At 42.2% G+C, this 19,569-nt stretch overlaps 1 long non-coding RNA gene across 2 annotated transcripts in view; it reads left to right on the forward strand.

Moving 5' to 3' along the window:
• LOC120864696 overlaps window positions 1-19,569 on the forward strand; it is a 146,242-nt gene that overhangs the window by 102,887 nt on the left and 23,786 nt on the right. The window contains exon 3 of one of the 2 annotated variants that reach the window (XR_005721212.1): window positions 18,546-18,679. The exons of the other annotated variant lie outside the window; for it this stretch is intronic. This is a non-coding gene — a long non-coding RNA (uncharacterized LOC120864696). The remainder of the gene's footprint in view (window positions 1-18,545; window positions 18,680-19,569) is intronic. 2 annotated transcript variants of the gene reach the window in all.

The raw sequence follows: 19,569 nt of genomic DNA on the forward strand, positions 1-19,569 counted from the left end.
CCTCTCCCTCTCCCTCTGAGTCCAAAAGTCCTCTATACACATCTGTGTCTTTTTTGCTGTCCTGCATACAGGGTCATCATTGCCATCTTTCTAAATTCCATATATATGTGTTAGTATACTGTATTTATAATTTTTTAAAATTTCATTTGTGGCATATCACTTTCTGCATAGAAAATTCCTTTAGCATTTATTGTGAAGCTGGTCTAGTGGTTCTCTTAGATTTTATGAGTTCTGTTAGAATTTACTTGTCTGTAAAGCTGTTGATTTCTTTGTCAAATGTGAATTATAGTCTTGCTTGGTGTAGAGTATTTTTGGTTGTCATTTCTTCCCTTTCATCACTTTAAATATATGCCGTTCCCTTTTGGCCTTGCAGAGTTTCTGCTGAGAAATCAACAGATAAACTTATGAGAGTTTCCTTGTATGTTATTTGCTGCTTTTCCCTTGTTGCTTTAAATATTAAAAAAAAAATAGTTTGATTACTATGTGTCTCAGTGTGTTCCTCCTTTTGTTAACCCTTTCTGGCAGTCTCTGTCTCTGTATTTCTGGACTTGGATGACTGTTTCCTTTCTCATAGGGAGGTTTCCACCTATTATCTCTTCACATATTTTCTCAGGTCCTTTCTTTCTCTTCTCTCCTTCTGGGACCCATATGATATGAATGTTTTTACATTTACTATTGACCTCATTTCTTTTCATTCTTTTTTCTTTACTCTGTTCTGTAGCTGTGGTTTCTGTTATGCCTTCCAGCTCTCTTTTCCATTATTCTGCCTCAGTTATTCTGTTGATTCCTTCTAGTATATTCTTCATTTCAGTATATACATATATATATGTATGCTTGTATGTGTATATATATGTATATATTTGGCTGCACTGAGCAGCTGGCAGGATCTTACTTCTTAATGAGAGGCTGAACCCGTGGCCCCTCCGGTAGAAGTGAGGAGTCCTAACCACTGGACTGCCAGGAGATCCCCCAGTTACCGTATTGTTCATCTCGTCTGTTCTTTAAACTAGAATTTTGTTAAACATTTTTTGTATCTTCTCCATCTGTGCCTCCATTCTTTTTCTGAGATCTTGAGTCATCTTTCTATCATTACTCTGAATTTTTTTGGGGGGGGTAGTTAGCCTGTCTCCACTTCAGTTAGGTATTCTTAGGGGTTTTATTTTGTTCCTTCATCTGGGATATATTCCTCTGTGATTGTGGTTTCTGCTCTGCAGGCTGCAGGGTTGTAGTTCTCCTTGTTTCTGCTCTCTGCCTCCCATGGATGAGAGGCTTGTGCTTGCGCCGGGTTCCTCGTGGAAGAGACTGGTGCCTGCTCACTGCTGAGTGGAACTGGGTCTTGTCTCTCTGGTAAGCAGAGCCATGTCATGGGGTGTGTTTAGCAGGCATCTGTGTGCTCAGGAAGACATTAATCAGCCTGTCTGTTGATAGGTGGGGCAGTGTTCCTAGTCTGTTGGTTGTTTAGACAGAGGCATTCCAGCACTGAAGCTTACAAGCTGTTGGGTAGGGCCAGGTCTTGGTGAGGAAACGGTAGCCTCCAGGAGGGCTCATGGCAGTGAGTACTTTTCAGAACTACGGCCAGTGTCTTTGTCCCAGTAGAAAGCCATAGCCACCCCTTGCCTCCACAGGAGACTCAATACCACCAAGTAGGTCTGGCCTACCCTGTGAAGTCACTGCTTTTTTCCCTGGGTCCTGGTCCACACAAGATCCTATGTGCACCCTCCGAGAGTGGAGTTTCTATATCCTCAAGTCCGGTGAAATTCCAGCAATCATATCCTGCTGGTCTCCAAAGCCAGATCTCTGGGGTTTCTCCCTTAGGTCGGGGAGCCTGAGTTAGGGCTCAGAACTTTCACTGTTGAAGAACTTTTTTGATAGGATCATGTCCTTCTATTCTTCCATCTTCCCTCTTACTTTTCTCCCACTTAGTAGGTTCCCTTTTTATTTTGTTGATGGTTTTCTTTGTAGTGCAGAGGCTTTGTTAATTTGATGTTGGCACACTTGCTTTTCTTGCTGTTACTGCCTTTGCTTTTGGAGTCAGAGCCAGAAAACTTGTTGCTAAGAAGGGTGTCAAGGAACTTACAATTTATATCTTCTAAAATCTTGGATTTAGGTCTTCTGTTCAAGTCTGTTATCCATTCTGAGTTACTTTATATATATGGTATAAGATAATGTCTAACTCAATGAAGCTATGAGCCATGCCCTGTAGGGCCACCCAAGACAAACAGGATATGGTGGAGAGGTCTGACAAAACAGGGTCCACTGGAGAAGGGAATAGCAAACCACTTCAGTATTCTTGCCTTGAGAACCCCATGAACAGTGTGAAAAAGCAAAAAAGACAGGACACTGAATGATGAACTCTGCAAGTCAGTAGGTGCCCAATATGCTACTGGAGATCAGTGAAGAAATAACCCCAGAAAGAATGAAGAGATGGAGCCAAAGCAAAAACAACATCCATTTGTGGATGTGACTGGTGATGAAAGTAAACTTTGATGCTGTAAAGAGCAATGTTACATTGGAATGTGGAATGTGAGGTCCATAAATCAAGGCAATTTGGAAGTGGTCAAAAGGAGATGGCAAGAGTGATTAGGAATCAGTGAACTAAAATGGACTGGAATGGGGGAATTTAACTCAAATGATCATTATATCTACTACTGTGGGCAAGAATCCCTTAGAAGAAATGGAGTAGCCATCATATGCAACAAGAGAGTCCAAAATGAGTACTTGGATGCAATCTCAAAAATGACAGAATGATCTCCATTCATTTCCAAGGCAACCATTCAATATCACAGTAATCCAAGTCTATGCCCGAACCAGTAATTCTGAAGAAGCTGAAGTTGAAAGGTTCTATGAAGACCTACAACACTTCCTACAACTGACACCCAAAATAGATGTCCTTTTCATTATAGGAAGTGAAAGTGAAAGTGAAGTCGCTCAGTAGTGTCCGACTCTTTGCGACCCGTGGACTGTAGCCCACCAAGCTCCTCCATTCATGGGATTCTCTAGGCAAGAATACTGGAGTGGGTTGCCATTTCCTTCTCCAGGGGATCTTCCCGACCCAGGGATCAAACCCAGGTCTCCCACATTGCAGGCAGACGCTTTAACTTCTGAACCACCAGGGAAGCCCCTCATTATAGGAACTGGAATGCAAAAGTAGGAAGGCAAGAGATACCTGAAGTAACGGAAATTTGGCCTTGGAGTACAAAATGAAGCAGGTTAAGGCTAACAGAGCTTTGCCAAGGGAATGCACTGGTCATAACAAATACCCTTTTCCAACAGCAAAAGAGAAGACTCTACACATGAACATCATGAGATGGTCAATACTGAAATCAGATTGATTATATTCTTTGCAGCCAAAAATGGAGAAGCTCTATATAGTCAGCAAAAACAAGACCAGGAGCTGACTGTGGCTCAGAACATGAACTCCTTAATGCAAAATTCAGACTTGAATTGAAGAAAGTAGGGAAAACAATTAGACCATTCAGGTATGACCTGAACCAAATCCCTTACAATTATACAGTGGAAGTGACAAACAGATTCAAGGGATTAGATCTGATAGAAAGAATGCCTGAAGAACTATGGACAGAGGTTTGTGACATTGTACAGGAGACAGGGATCAAGACTATCCCCAAGGAAAAGAAATGCAAAAAGGCAAAATGGTTGTCTGAGGAGGCCTTACAAATAGCTGAGAATGAAGAGAAGTTAAAGGCAAAGGAGGAAAGGAAAGATACAACCATTTGAATGCAGAGTTCCAAAGAATACTAGGAGAGATAAGAAAGCCTTCCACAGTGATCAGTGTAAAAAAAAAAAAAAAGGAGGAAAACAATAGAATGGGAAAGATTAGAGCTCTCTTCAAGAAAATTAGAGATGCCAAGGGAATATTTCATGCAAAGATGGGCACAATAAAGGACAGAAAAGGTATGGACCTAACAGAAGCAGAAGATATTTAAAAAAAGGTGGCAAGAATACACAGAAGAACTGTACAAAACAGATCTTCATGACCAAGATAATCACAATGGTTTGATCACTCACCTACAGCCAGACATCCTGGAATGTGAAGTAAAGTGGACCTTAGGAAGCATCACTTTGAACAAAGCTAGTGGAGGTGATGGAATTCCAGTTGAGCTATTTCAAATCCTGAAAGATGATGCTATGAAAGTGCTGCACTCAATATGTCAGCAAATTTGGAAAACTCAGCAATGGCCACGGGACTGGAAAAAGTCAGTTTTCATCCCAATCCCAAAGAAAGGCAATGCTAAAGAATGCTCCAACTACCGCACAATTGCACTCATCTCACACGCTAGCAAATTGATGCTCAAACTTCTCCAAGCTTCAACAGTATGTGAACAGTGAATTTCCAGATGTTCAAGCTGGTTTTAGAAAAGGCAGAGGAACCAGAGATCAAATTGCCATCATCCGTTGGATCATTGAAAAAGCAAGAGCATTCCAGAAAAACATCTATTTCTGCTTTATTGACTATGCCATATCCTTTGACTGTGTGGATCACAATAAACTGTGGAAAATTCTTAAGGAGATGGGAATGCCAGATCACCTGACCTGCTATATGCAGGTCAAGAAGCAATAGTTAGAACAGGACATGGAACAACAGACTGGTTCCAAATAGGGAAAGGAGGACGTCAAGGCTGTATATTGTCACCCTGCTTATTTAACTTATCTGCAGAGGACATCATGTGAAATGCTGGGCTGGATGAAGCACAAGCTGGAATCAAGATTGCGGAGAGAAATATCAATAACCTCAGATATGCAGATAACACCACCCTTAGGGCAGAAAGCGAAGAACTGAAAAACCTTTTGATGAAAGTGAAAGAGAGAGTGAAAAAGTTGGCTTAAAACTCAGCATTCAGAAAACGAAGATCATGGCATCTGGTCCCATCACTTCATGGCAAATAGATGGGGAAACAGTGTCAGACTTTATTTTGGGGGGCTCCAAAATCACCGCAGATGGTGACTGCAGTCATGAAATTAAAAGATGCTTACTCCTTGGAAGAAAAGTTATGACCAATCTAGACAGCATATTAAAAAGCAGAGGCATTACTTTGCCAACTAAGGTCTGTCTAGTCAAGGCTATGGTTTTTCAGTAGACATGTATGGATGTGAGAGTGGGACTGTAAATAAAGCTGAGCACTGAAGAATCAATGCTTTTGAACTGTGTTGTTGGAAAAGACTCTTGAGAGTTCCTTGGACTGCAAGGAGATCCAACCAGTCCATCCTAAAGGAAATCAGCCCTGAATATTCATTGGAAGGACTGATGCTAAAGCTGAAACTCCCATGCTTTGGCCACCTGATGCAAAGACCTGACTCATTGGAAAAGACCCTGATGCTGGGAAAGATTGAAGGCAGGACGAGAAGGGGCCAACATAGGATGAGATGGTTGGCTGACATCACAGACTCAACGGGCATGACTTTGAGTAGGCTCCGGGCGTTGGTGATGGACAGTGAGGCCTGGCATGCTGCAGTCCATGGAGTCACAAATAGCTGGACACCACTGAGCGACTGAACTGATAAGAAAATGGTTCAGTTTGGTTCTTTTCATATATCTGTCCAGTTCTGCCAACACCATTTATTTAAGAATCTGTCTTTTCCCCATTGTATTTTTTTGGGGGAGGGGAAATCTATGTTTTAATTAATTTGGTAATGAATTTCTCTGAAATTCAAAATTATTTACAATTGTTTAATATAAAAGTTACATTCTTAGATTTTAATGAAAGTTATTGCAGGTGATAGTGACAGTCACTGACTCCAATTTGGTTAGAGAAGTTTCAGGAAATTTGTTATGAATTTAAAAATGAGCTGGACAGGGACAGTTAAATATGTAACAGTCACTCTTTATTTAACAGATTATTGACCAGAGATGTATTACTATGTCTTTCGTTACATGTTTTATTATCTGAGGGATTCCCTGGTAGCTCAGCTGGTAAAGAATCTGCCTGCAATGCAGGAGACCCCGGTTCGATTTCTGGGGCAGGAAGATCTGCTCGAGAAGGGATAGGCTACCTACTCCAGTATTCTTGGGCTTCCCTGGTGGCTCAGCTGGTAAAGAATCGGCCTGCGATGTGGAAGACCTGGGTTTGATCCCCAGGTTGGGAAGATCCCCTGGAGAAGGGAGTGGCTACCTATTCCAATATTTTGGCCTGGAGAATTCCTTGGACATTATAGTCCATGGGATGGCAAAGAGTTGGACACGACTGAGCGACTTTCACTTTCACTTTGTTTTCTGAATATTGCTGACAGGAGTGTTTCAGTGTTCACTTACATAACAAATCACCACCATGGGCATTAGTTTCTGCAAAATTCCCGTCAGTAACGTGTTAACATTAGTTTTAGTTACTGTTTTAGTCAGCTCTGGCTGCCATAACAAAATACTATCCTAGGTGGTTTAAACAGTGGAAATTTATTTTCTCAAAATTTCTGAAAGCCAGAAGTCCAAGGTCATGGTAAGAGCACAGTTGTTTTCCAGTGAGATCTTTCTTCCTGCCTTGTGGATGACTGCCTTCTTGCTGTACCCTTTCATGGCAGGAATTTAGAAAGAGAGAGAGAAGGGGTGGGTTGGGATGGGGAGTTTCTTTGGTGCTTCTTCTTTTAAGGGCTCTAATCCCATCATGAGGTCCCCATGCTCATGACCTAATCTGAGCTTAATTATCTCCCAAAGACCCCCATCTCCAAATACTACCACATTGGAGGCTAGGACTTCAACATAGGAATTTAGGTGCCAATTCAGTCCAAAGTAATTATGAAGAATTTTGCATTTCTCTGTAAGCATACAACCAAGTGCAGCATAGAACCATAGGCAGAATAATGTTTTCCTAAAATATATAACATTTTAACCTCCATATAGTGTGAAGGTATTACCTTTCATGGCAAAAGGGACCCTGCAGATATCACTGTTATGGATTTTGATATGGAGAAATTATCTGGATGGTCCTACGGTAACCACAAGGGTCCTTAAGTGGGAGAGGGAAACAGAAAAAACAGTGACTATTGTGTGTGTGTATACAATCTTTACAATCATGTTTTAACTCCCTATATATTGCATTTAAAAACAAATCATGTGTCATTTAACACATTCTTAAATTTTTATCTACTATCAAATCATAATATTTTATACACAAATACCCTTTACTGTTCTTTCTTAAAGTATTATAAAATCTCCCTTCATTCATTTTTGAGTTCAATACTTGTCTTCTCAGGTAGAACCATATCTTGTCTTTGGTCCTGCAGAGAGTTCAGGCCAAGTAGAAAGTTAGAGGGATTATAGTAGTCAGTACAAATTAGAACTGGAGTACAGTAGCAAAACAAAACCTCCTGGGATTAAAGGTAGCACAGCTCCACCTAATACCTTGAGACACTTCACTCTTGGAACCCAGTCCTCCATGACATGAGGAGGCCAAGCCAAGCCACCTGTTTCAGCCCTAGTCCCAGCCAAAAGCTAGTACCAACTACCATACATGTGAGTAGTGAGCAAGCTTTTGGATGATTCCAGTCTTCAGCCTTCAATGTGTTCCTATTTTGACACTGAAATGACTTATCCCAAAAGTCCTGACCAAATTTCAGACAGTGAAAAAACAAATGCCATTGCTTTAAGCAACTCATTACATTTTGGTGTGGTTTGTCACATACCCATAGAGAACTGCAATAACCTCTACATTTCTACGAAACCAAATATACATTCCTCTGTCCCTCAGTACTCATAGATGCCTGACATTAACTTTCCTAGTTTGATCTATGGTGCCTCATCCCTCATGCATGTAATGCTTAACTCAGTCTTAGCATTGGAACCTTACACTCTTTTCCATATAGAGCCTAGTATTCCATTTTGGCTCATCTCAGTCCTGTTCTTCATGGTCCACATTTTAGATCCTGCAGTGCACATCTATTGCCTAGTTTTTACCATATCCAAGATTACTGGTCTGGTGCCAGCAGCCTAATTTACTTTTGAAGAAACTACCTTTTCTTTACACTCCATCTAGAGGCTTCTAATAAGGTAAACTTCACCTTCTAGTCTAAGATGAGCAGAAAGCCCAGACTTTGCCAGTTGGCCTCCTTCATCCTCCTGGCTAGTTGATTCATTCAAGAATAGACACACACCCTGAGTTGATCCAGTGGGGTGAAATCCTAGGCTTTTCTCAGAACAACGTTTCTATAGTGCCTGCTGAACCACGAGACTGTCAGCAGGCTGCCGGTGGCCAAGGCAGGACAAAAGCCTGCCTAAGAATGAAATGAACCCAGAAGAGAGCAGAGCTGAGTCAGACTTCTCACAGCATCACTGGAACATCTGGACTCAGCCAGGCCCGAAGTTCCATCCCTCCTCCCACCTACAACTTCTCAGTTGCGTGTGCCTAGCGATTCCTTTTTGGCTGAAAGCCAGATTGGGTTAGATTTATATCACTTGCTAATGATAAGAGTCCTGGATCGGGTAAGACCACATCTTCTGATTCATTATGGCAGTTCCTGAGTGCCTATTTCACTTGTGATTCTGTAGTTGGAGTTGAGGCATGAACACTGAGTATGACAGCATCCATGAGGCTTAACCTTAATGTCTTTTCCTTCCATCCCTTCAGTGACGAGTTCTTCCTGATACCATTTGTTTACAGGACTCCCTGCAGCCATTTTACAGTATAACTAGCTGTATGCATGCCATCATAAGCTTTGAGAAGACAGGAATAAAGACATCTTTATTGGATGATGTAAGAATCCATGTATGAAGGCGCAGGCATTATAGTGTATACTGCATACATATTTCCTTTCTTTCACGTTGCACCTAGCATGGGGCTTATGCCTAGTTGTTGAATGATAGGTATATTAAATAATCCTTGTCTCTAATACTAGATAACATTTATGGAACAATTAATGGATGCCAAACTTAAGTACCATCTCAATTCTCAGGCAGTAGCTAACGTGAGGTAATATGTGCTGTTATTCTTCTTTTTATGTAGGTAGGAAAAATCCCAACAAATTAAAGCTTGAAAAGCTAAAAATCTTGTCCTTAGTCTCACAGTTCATAAGTGGCAGAGTGAGGACTCCAACTCATTTCTCTCTCCTACACACTTAGCTCATGGCCAATTCACCATATAAAGTGCATGGGGTTTCCTCCTTGAAAAACATTCTAAGTATCTGTTCTGAATAAAAGTAAATTAGTTTGAAGCATGGGAAATCAGTCCCCATTTTTGTGTCGTGGTCTTAGCCCTGATATTAGCTGCCTAGACTATAGAAGTGACTTAGCAACATTTTGGGAGGCGGATAGGGTAAGTAGAAATTTGGAAGGCATGGCCATAAGCCAGATAGAAGGAGCAAATTGCCTGAGCTTTGTTCTTCCCGCATCTGCCACAGATGTGAAGAAAATGACAAGAGCGAAAACTACAAAAGCCTCTTCTAAAAAGTGTTGCAAATTTGATGGCTGCCAGCCAGGAAAATGTAGTGACCCTGGTTATCACAAGTGCATAACAGAACAAAGAATCTCAGGCTGCCGGGAGAGATGATAGGGTTAGAAATGAAGAGCTTATGAGGAAGCAAAATATAAAAATCCAACCAAGGGTATATGGGAATAAATGGTCCTTGAAAGTTTCAGGAGGACCCATATAGAGTTCCAATGAGTATGTGCAGAGAAATACGTTCTTAGTAGAGTTGCATGTAGGTTTCCCATCCTACCCCCACAAGGAATAGAACAGGCTCACTGTTAACATTCCAGTGATTGTTTAGAAGAAAATGAATTCTTAGGCAAATTGAAAAGGATGACCAGCACATGTCTTTTTCTTATAGTGCAATGAAAAATTAAATATTTATTACAGATTTAAAAACTCATGAAAAAGGCAGATTTTTGTTTTCATCTCAATTTCCTTTGGGTTCTCTGCAGAGCTGTTGAGGAGAACTGCTCTCCTGAGTCATGATTCCTTCCCCAAGCAGTCTGGTGGCCAGAGTGAGAACTGAAGACAGAGGAGAATTCTTGAGGCACTTACAGTGCATCCTGAGCTTTGAGGGCAGCAGGGTGGGACAAGGGTGGAAATGAGAGGATAAACTTCTTTTAGACTGCATTTTGACTCCTCAGTTTTGACATCTGAAAAACAGGTCATGGAAACACGTTTCTCACTTGATCATTTTCAGGATTAAATGGATAACACAAAAAGTCTCTGCTGGTCCATCCCATTCATTCACTCACTTTCCTTCCATTAGTCTGAGAGCCCCTTGAGGGCAGAGGCCAGGTCCTGCTTGCTCACTGCTGTGCCCCAGAGCCTGGCACAGAGTCTAAACAGAATGGGTTGACTTGAATCGATGCCTGTTGTTTGTGTGTTTAGGAAGATGCAAAGCCAATTTTCTATTATGTTCATTTTAAAGCGATTTGTGTCAAGTAAATGCTTTTCCAAGAAAATTAAATTTGTCCCTAAGTGATCTGAGAGATCCTGATGATGGATTAAAATGGCCAGTTGCATTTTATGACAGAAATGGGGTTGGAGGGGCCGAATGGGCCAAGAACTTCCTCCCACAAAGGATAGTCCTCTCTAATTAACATACTCTATCTAAAGATCATTAATCAAAAAGCACCTAAAGTGACAATTTACATGTGCTGTTTTAAGGACGCCATGTAGCAAGAACAAATCCTTTGAAATAGACATTGTTCTTTTTTGCATCTGTTCCCCAAAGGAAAGAAGATGATATAGCAAGTGAAATTTGCTAGGCTCTGCTTAAAACTGTTGGAATTTTCCTAACTTCCATTCGAATTGCAGCTTAGAGCCATCTCTTTCAAAAAAGCCTTCTTTGGCATGAATGATACATATATTTGAGAAGTATGAGTAACAGACATTAATAGTATGAACAGGTAAGAATAGATAAGAGTTACTGAGGGCTCTGGCAGCACATATGATAACTGGGTGGTGGGGGAAAGGAATATAGGGAACTAATGGTGTCCAAGTAGAATCCTGAGGATAAGAGAGTTAGCCAATTCATTTAATTCTTTCAAAAGTTCTATAATGAAATCATTGTTCTTATTTCATTGATAATATAACACATCAACTTGAGAATAAGTTACTTTCTAAAATTCATACTTTTTGCTGTACCAACATTTTGCAGTGTATTTTCTTTTTTTTTTTGGTCTTAGCCCTTTCACCAGATTAAATATTTGTGAGCCTATTAAGGATTATTTTAATCATTTCTTAATATTTTGCATAATAAATTACTTTTAAAATTCTAAAATATTTTGTTAGGTAAGTATATGATTAATGGCTATATTACAGTGTTTACTTTGAATATAATTTTTATCTTTGTATTTATGATATATAATAATTACCTTTAGTCCTTTAATAAATACAGCACTATTTACTACCAAAAGTATAAGAAAAAATGATTTGGCTATACATTTATAAATATTAGATTATCTTTAATAAGAGATCAAAACCATAATAAAATATAAAGTTATTTTAAAGATTATGGACAGAAACAGTGGTCAGTAACTGCCTTCATTTAATGTTTGGAAGTTTTGATTTTTCCAATTACAAATTGGTTAATTTTTATGCTTTATTTATCAATGACAGGATAAGCTGGAAGGTATTAGACTGCTGTTTGCAATCATTTACCCATAAGTAAGACAATCCAGATGTTGGTAGCCTTAATTACCACTGAATAAAAATCTAACTCAGTTATAACTGTCACAGGGCTTTCTGTTGTTAGCATTTTCTTTATTAGCAGAGACTTCTTACAGATTTGTATTATGAAGATATGTATCTGAATAACAAATCTGGTGGGGAGCATCTTAAGATACGTGTCTTAACTCAGGCTGCCCTGACAAAAATACCACAGACTGGGTGCCTTAAATATAAGGATTTGTTTCTCACAGTTCTGAAGGCTAGTAGTCCAAGATCAGGGTGCCAGAAGACTTGGCTCCCAGGTAAGGGCCCGCTTCCAGATGGCTGCCTTCTCACTGTATCCTCCTCACAAGGTGGAGCGAAAAAGAGCCTTGGTCTCTCTCCTTATTTTATGGACGCTAATTCTGTCGAGGAACCCTATCCTCATGACCTCATCTGAGCCTAAACAGGGGCCCAGGTCCCCATCACAAATGGCATCGCACTGGGAGTCAGGGCTTCAACATATGAAGTTGAGGGGGGACAAACCTTCATTCAGTTCCTAACAGCACATTTATAGAAATGTTTTGGCCCACAGAAGATGAGCCCCACATGACTCTCTGGCATCTGTTCTGACCTTCCTGCTAATAGGGGGAGGAATTTGCAGGGCCAAAAGGACAAGAATATTCTGAGCTAACTTGCTGCCTTGCAGGTGGCACTGACTGCCTGGGACCCCAGAATTCTTTCCTAACTAAACAACCAGCACCTGCTGCCAGGGCCTGCAGGGCTCCTTCCCTAGGTTGCCCCTCTTGCCTGTGAGCTGCAAGGCCACCGTGAAACAGCTCCTTCCAGGAGATGGCCAAGGGGTGCCATCTTGTTTTGATTGAAGGGAAAAATGATCAAAATGTTACATGCTGGCTGGGAGTCCACAGGCACGTATACGTGATGGAATTGAGGACAGAAAGGGAAGGGAGAGAAGAGAGCTGGCTCTCCCCACACCACTGTGTTCCAGCACCAAACTTTGAAAAGTATAAGAATTCTGCATGCAAACCTCAGCTTCCAGGTTATTAAGAAGGTGCAGTTTTGAAGGTATGAGGATAGAACCTACTTTATTTCAGACACGTTACATTCAATATTGTTGGATTTTTTCCCAGAACTGCTACACCTGTTTTGACTTCTGTGAGCAGTTTACATGTGCTTCCACCTCTCCACATATTCACCAACACTTACAAAATGTCTTGAATAGTAAGACATTTGCTGTGTGGTCTCCATTTGTACTCTTGATTTACTTTTCATGAATGATAGGAGTGGGTCTGATTATGACTAATGCTGCTCATTAACTGGTAACTAATATTACTAACAGTATAATATTACTAATTTTATGCATCTTCCCTTTAATATTATAGATATCAAACAGCATATGGCTGAGAATAAGAGCTACTGGAAACTCAGTACTGTTTGAAGCTGGTGGTTGGGTGTTGAACCAAGTGAGAAACCAGCTAATTGAGTCGTGAGTTTGCTCATCAGAGCTGTACTAAATGGCCCTGAGGATGAATCTGATATACTCTATCAGGATCCCAAATTGCTCCATTTTGAAAGGAAAATGTATACAGAATTACTATTCTGTTTGATTCATTAGCTAAATGTCTTTTTCATTTCTAATTGCCACTACTATTCCCCTCATAGGCTGCCTTTCTAATGCACTTGTCATATGACCTGAAATTTGTACTTTTAGAAGCAATGTACTGTTGTTTTGTATGTGTATCTTAAAAGCTTTATACCGCAGGCCTTGAAATTTACATCCAGTTCTCTTTCTTGCCTTTTCCCCCACTTAATGGTCTGTTCATATTGCCATGTGGATTGAATTTATTGCTTCTAATTACTGCATTGCAGCCATACAACATACATATTAACTTTTTCTTATCTGCTCCCCTAGTTATAGGCATCTAGGTGGCTTGCCTTTAATTTTAATTTCATGGCTGCAGTCACCATCTGCAGTGATTTTGGAGCCTCCCAAAATAAAGTCTGACACTGTTTCCACTGTTTCCCCATCTATTTGCCATGAAGCGATGGGACCAGATGCCATGATCTTTGTTTTCTGAATGTTGAGCTTTAAGCCAACTTTTTCACTCTCCTCTTTCACTTTCATCAAGAGGCTTTTAAGTTCCTCTTCACTTTCTGCCAGAAGGGTGGTGTTATCTGCATATCTGAGGTTATGCAGAGATTGCACCCAAGTACTGCATTTTGGACTCTCTTGTTTACTATGAGGGCTATCCATTTTTTTTCTAAGGGATTCTTGCCCACGGTAGTGGATATAATGGTCATCTGAATTACAAATTCACCCTTTCTTGTCCATTTTAGTTCACTGATTCCTAAAATGTCGATGTTCACTCTTGCGATGTGTTTGATGACTTCCAGTTTACCTTGATTAATAGACCTACCATTCTAGGTTCCTATGCAGTATTGTTCTTTACAGCACTGGACTTTACTTTCACCACCAGACACATCCACCACTGGGCATTGTTTCTGCTTTGGCCCAGCCTCTTCATTCTTTCTGGAGCTATTTCTCTGCTCTTCTCCAGTAGAATGTTAGATACCTACTGATCTGGAGGGTTCATCTTGCAGTGTCATATCTTGTTTCCTTTTCATACTGTTCATGGGGTTCTCAAGGTAAGAATGCTGATGTGGTTTTTCCCATTCCCTTCTTGAGTGGACCGTCTTTGTCCAAACTCTTCACCATGTCCCATCTTTCTTGGGTGGCCCTACACAGCATGGCTCATAGTTTCACTGAGTTAGGAAAGGCTGTGGTCCATGTGATCAGTTTGGTTAATTTTCTATGATAGTGGTTTTCATTCTGCCTGCCCTCTGATGCATGATGATAAGAAGCTTTTTCCTGGTAGTGGGGAAAACTGGGTCTTGTTATGGTGGGTAAGACCATGGTCAGTAAGTCTTAAATCCAATTTTCTGTTGATTGGTTCTGTTTCTGTTGATTGGTAGGGCTGTGTTCCCTCCCTGTAGTTTGAACTGAGGCCAAACTATGGTAAGGGTAATGGTGATAATGGCAACCTCCTTCAAAAGGACTTATGCCAGCATGCCAGGCCTCCCAGGACTGCTGTAGTCAGTACCCCTGACCATGTGCAGGCCACTGTTCGCCTCCACCTCCACCAGGGACTCCCAAGCACACACAGGCAAGTCTAGCTCCATTTCTTATGGGATCGCTTCTCCTTTCTCCTGAGTTCCAGTGTGCACAAGGTTTTGTTTGTGCCCTCCAAGAGTCTCTGTTTCCCCAGTCCTGTGGAAGTTCCATAATCATAATCCACTGGCCTTCAAAGTCAGATTCCCTGGGAATACTCAGCCCCTTTGCCCAGCCCCCAGGGTGGGAAATCCGTCGTGGTCCCTGGAACTTTTGCCAGTGTGATAACTTCTTTGGTAAAATTGTTCTCCCGTTTGTTGAGTTGCCTGCCCTGGGGTGCTATTGCTGTTGTTCAGGACTCAGTTGTGTCCAGCTCTTTGCGACCCCATGGACTCCATGCTCCCCTGTCCTTCACCATCTCTCGGAGCTTGCTCAAACTCATGTCCATTGAGTTGATGATGTCATCCAATCATCTTGTCCTCTGTCGTCCCCGTCTCCTTCTGCCTTCTATCTTTTCCAGCATGAGGGTTTTTTCCAATGAGTTGGCTCTTCGCTTCAGGTGGCCAAAGTATTGGAGCTTCAGTTTCAGTGTCTGTCCTTCCAGTGAACATTCAGGATTGATTTCCTTTAGGATTTTCTGGCTGTATTTCCTTGTAGCCCAAGGGACTCTTAGGAGTCTTCTCCAACACCACAGTTTGAAAGCACCAGTTCTTCGGTGCTCAGCCTTCTCTATGGTCCAACACTCACATCCATATACCATGGCTTTGACTATATGGACCTTTGTTGTCACAGTAATGTTTCTACTTTTTATTATGCTGTCTAGGTTTATCATAGCACTTTTCTTCCAAGGAGCAAGTGTCTTTTAATTTCATGGCTGCAGTCACTGTCCACAGGGACTTTGAAGCCCAGGAAAATAAGGTCTTTCACTGTTTTCCCATTTATATGCTGTGAAGTAATGGGACCAGATGCTATGATCTTAGTTTTTTGAGTGTTGAATTTTAAGCCAGCTTTTTCACTCTCCTCTTTCACCTTCATCAAGAAGCTCTTTAGTTCCTCTTCACTTTCAGCCATAAGGGTCATGTTATCTGCATATCTGTGGAGAAGGCAACGGCACCCCACTCCAGTACTCTTTCCTGGAAAATCCCATGGATGGAGGAGCCTGGTAGGCTGCAGTCCATGGGGTTGCTAAGCATCAGACATGACTGAGCGGCTTCACTTTAACTTTTCACTTCATGCATTGGAGAAGGAAATGGCAACCCACTCCAGTGTTCTTGCCTGGAGAATCCCAGGGACTGGGGAGCCTGGTAGGCTGCCGTCTATGGGGTCACACAGAGTTGGACACGACTGAAACAACTTAACAGCAGCAGCATCTGCATATCTCAGGCTATGGATATTTCTCTTGACAATCTTTGATTCCAGCTTGTGCTTCATCTAGCCCAGCATTTCACATGATGTACTCTGCATATGCGTTAAATAAGCAGGGTGACAATATACATCCTTGACGTACTCCTTTCCTAGTTTTGAACCAGTCAGTTATTCCATGTCCAGTTCTAACTGTTGCTTCTTGCCCTGCCTACAGGTTTCCACAGGCTGCAGGGTTGTAGTTCTTGCTTCTGGTATCTGCTGCTTGGTGTGCAAAGTTGGTTCTGGGCTTTGTGCAGGTTTTCTGGCAGAAGGGACTGGTTCCTGCCCTCTGTGGGTGGATTTGGATCTTGTCCCTTTGGTGGGCAGGGCCATGTCAAGGGGTGTGTTTATGGTTAGCTGTGAGCTGAATACAACTTTAGGCATCCTATTTGCTCTCAGGCGGGGCTGTATTCCTATCCTGCTGGTGGTTTGTTCCGAGGGGCTCAGGAATAGAGCCTGCATTCTGTTGGGTGGAGCCTGGTCTTGGTGCCAAAATGGCAGCCTCTTGGGAGAGCTCACACAGGTCAGTATTCTCTGGGGCCCCAGGCACCAATGTACTTGTCCCCAAAGTGAGCTACAGCCCAAACCCCCTCCCCCCCACTCCTCTTGGGGACCCTCCAAGCCCCGCAGGTAGGTCTGGCCCAGGCTCTTTTGGAATCACTGCTTTGTGCTGGATCCCAGTGCATGCTCCAAGAGTGGAGTCTGTTTCCCCCAGTCCTGTGGTGCTCCTGTACTCAAGCCTCCTTGCCCTTCAAAGTCAGATGTTGTGTGGGCCCCTCCTCCCAATGTCAGACTGTGCAGCCTGACTAGGGCTCAGAACTCTGACTTGTGTGGCAGAACCTCTGTGATAGTTATTTTCCAGCTTGTGTGTCAACCACCCAGTGGATATAGGATTTGATTATATCATGAAATCACCCCTCTTAACATTTTGTATGGCTTCTTTTTTGTGTTTGGATTTAGAATATCTTTCTCAGTGGGTTCAAGCCTGTTCATTCAACAATTAGTTGTGATTTTAGTATTGTCATGAGAGGAGGTAAGCTTAAGTCCTTCTACTCTGCCATCTTGTTGGGAATTGGGTGGCTACTTTTAGTTTGGATGCTTGCTACCTCTTTCCTCAGTGTGTTGGCCATTAGTCCCTTGATATGGGGTGTGTAGGTGTGGTGGCCTGTGTGTGCTTCCAGTTCGGCTCAGACAACTATTGGAGCCTGACCTGTGGGTCTCTCAACAGCAGTGGTAGCTTGTGCATCCCCAGGACAGTGGCAGCAGCAATTGGCTTTTGCTCCCAGGCCTTCCAGTAGCAGCAGCAGCCCACTCACTCCCAGGACAGTGGGGGTAGTGACCAGCGCTTGTTCCCATGTCTCCCAGCAGCGCTAGTGGCCTGCATGCTCCAGGAGACCAGGGGCAGTGACTCATGCCTGCTCTCTGCTCATGCCTGCTCTCTGGGTGGCAGGGGCAGCAGTTGATGGCCACTCACAAGTCTCCCAATGGCAGCGGCTGGCCCCTCACTCTCAGGACAGTGCTTGGTTCCTGCTCGTGGGTCCTGCTGCAGTAGACATGGCCCACACACTCCTGGGACAGCTGAGGCAGCAGCTGGAGCCCGCTTTTAGGTCTCTTGGTTGTTGCCAAAATCCTGGACTCTGTCTCTGGTGCCGAATACAAACAGAGACGGAGTTTGGGGAAGAGTAGAAAAGAGCAGCTTTTATTGCTTTGCCAGGCAAAGGGGGCCATAGTGGGCTAATGCCCTGAAGACCATGTGACCCACCCTTGTGGGGGTAGTGAGTTTTATAGTGTTCAACGACAAGGGTGCGATCAGCTCATAGACAGTTTTTGAATTGGGAAAACAAGATCAGCATGATAGCTACCACAGCTAAGAGCTTCACGGTTGCATAGGCATCTTTCTACCTCATCTGAGAGAATAATGCCCTACGTGTTCTCCAGGAAAAGGTTTGATGTTGATCCGAACTTGATGCTGCAGTCAAATTGCACATTTATGTTCGTTTATGGTTATCTCGACTTTTTCTGTGTTTATGTTCATGCCATGCTTTAATTTGGGTAATAAATTCATAGGGCTTTCTTTTTTGCTATCTGCCTTTTATACTACTGCTTAGTCAGTTGACTTTCAAGCTGTGTTTTTTCGCCAGTAGACAGGAAGAGTTTTGAGGGTGGACAGGGAATGGGGGTTTCTGAATCTGCTCTGCAGATGTTACCTTGTGGGTGAGCACAATTTTGAACCCTAAAAATATTCTGCCAGGTAAGAACCACATCAGGGGACAATCAGGAATTTGAAGAGGTATTTTTTGGAAAATTTGAAATTACAGCATTGAGTAGAGTTTCTTTTCTGAATGTTGACAGAACAACTTGACCTTGCTTCCTACTTAAAACTCTCTTCCTGGAACTGATGCAAGCATCTATTTAACTTGTGGCCTCTTTTCTGTACATTCCAGGGGTTCCACTGAGCAGAGCTCATTTTAGGATATGGACGGATTCATGTTCCCCATCAATGCCCACCAGATAGCCACATTGACACTGCTTAAGAAGATGGGTGTACCATGACTTAGAATCTCGTCTGTGCATAAAAGTAAGTCTGTCACATAGGTGATCTCCTGTGATATGTGTGGTCCACTAATTTTCTGTGGTAACATCCACTTGTATTTTCTGCCTCCTAGCTGTCCTCAGCTAAAATTTATCATCCTGTCTATTATGAGCTGAGAAAAGGCCTCAACCTTCAGCAAATTCCTGTTTTCTCTAAGCTCTGCTCATTAATAAATACTAATAGGAAACAAACAGAAAAAATAGCCGGAGAAGCAAAATGGATAGTCAAGGGTAGGCTCATCTCAAATCCATGTTTAGGTCATCTGTCTGTGAATTTATTTTCATGACTACTGTAAACTGTTTTTCTTTATGTTGGTAAATCACGGCAGAAGTTCTTGGGTGTCCGAATGACTCAGGCAGGACTTGTCTTCCATTGCCAGGGGATGTGGTTCCATGGTGATGTTCAGGCTCCTTCCTCTGCTGATTTCCCTGCCCATGCTGTTAGCTGCTACATGCAAGTTAGCAGTGATATTCCTTCTTTAGTATGAATGTGTTTGTCAGATATTTCCTTGAGTGTTTCTGAAGGCAAAAAGAAGAAGTGGAAGTTCAAAGACGCTGGTAAAGCTTACACGATGCCAGACAACATCCTGCCTAGAGCTGGGGCTAGACCTTAGCTGAGGTGGCCTCAAACTTGTTTCTTTTGCTTTTTACCAAAAGTTCATGGGGGTAGTGATGGAAATGGAATGGGACTTAGTTTGCAAGTCCTGGATTCAAGTCTTGACTCTCTCCAATCTCTTGTCTCCTGTGGTACACAATGAGGATAATCTTTACCTCATTACACAGGAAGAGTCAGTCCAACACAGTGTGATGTAAGGTAAGACTTCTTGTTTTGTTCTTTCTTCTTCTACACTCTTTAGTCGCTAAGTCATGTCCAAC

This window comes from Oryx dammah, unplaced genomic scaffold (assembly GCF_014754425.2).
Source record: "Oryx dammah isolate SB20612 unplaced genomic scaffold, SCBI_Odam_1.1 HiC_scaffold_5, whole genome shotgun sequence".
In the NCBI taxonomy this organism is placed as follows: Eukaryota; Metazoa; Chordata; class Mammalia; order Artiodactyla; family Bovidae; genus Oryx; species Oryx dammah.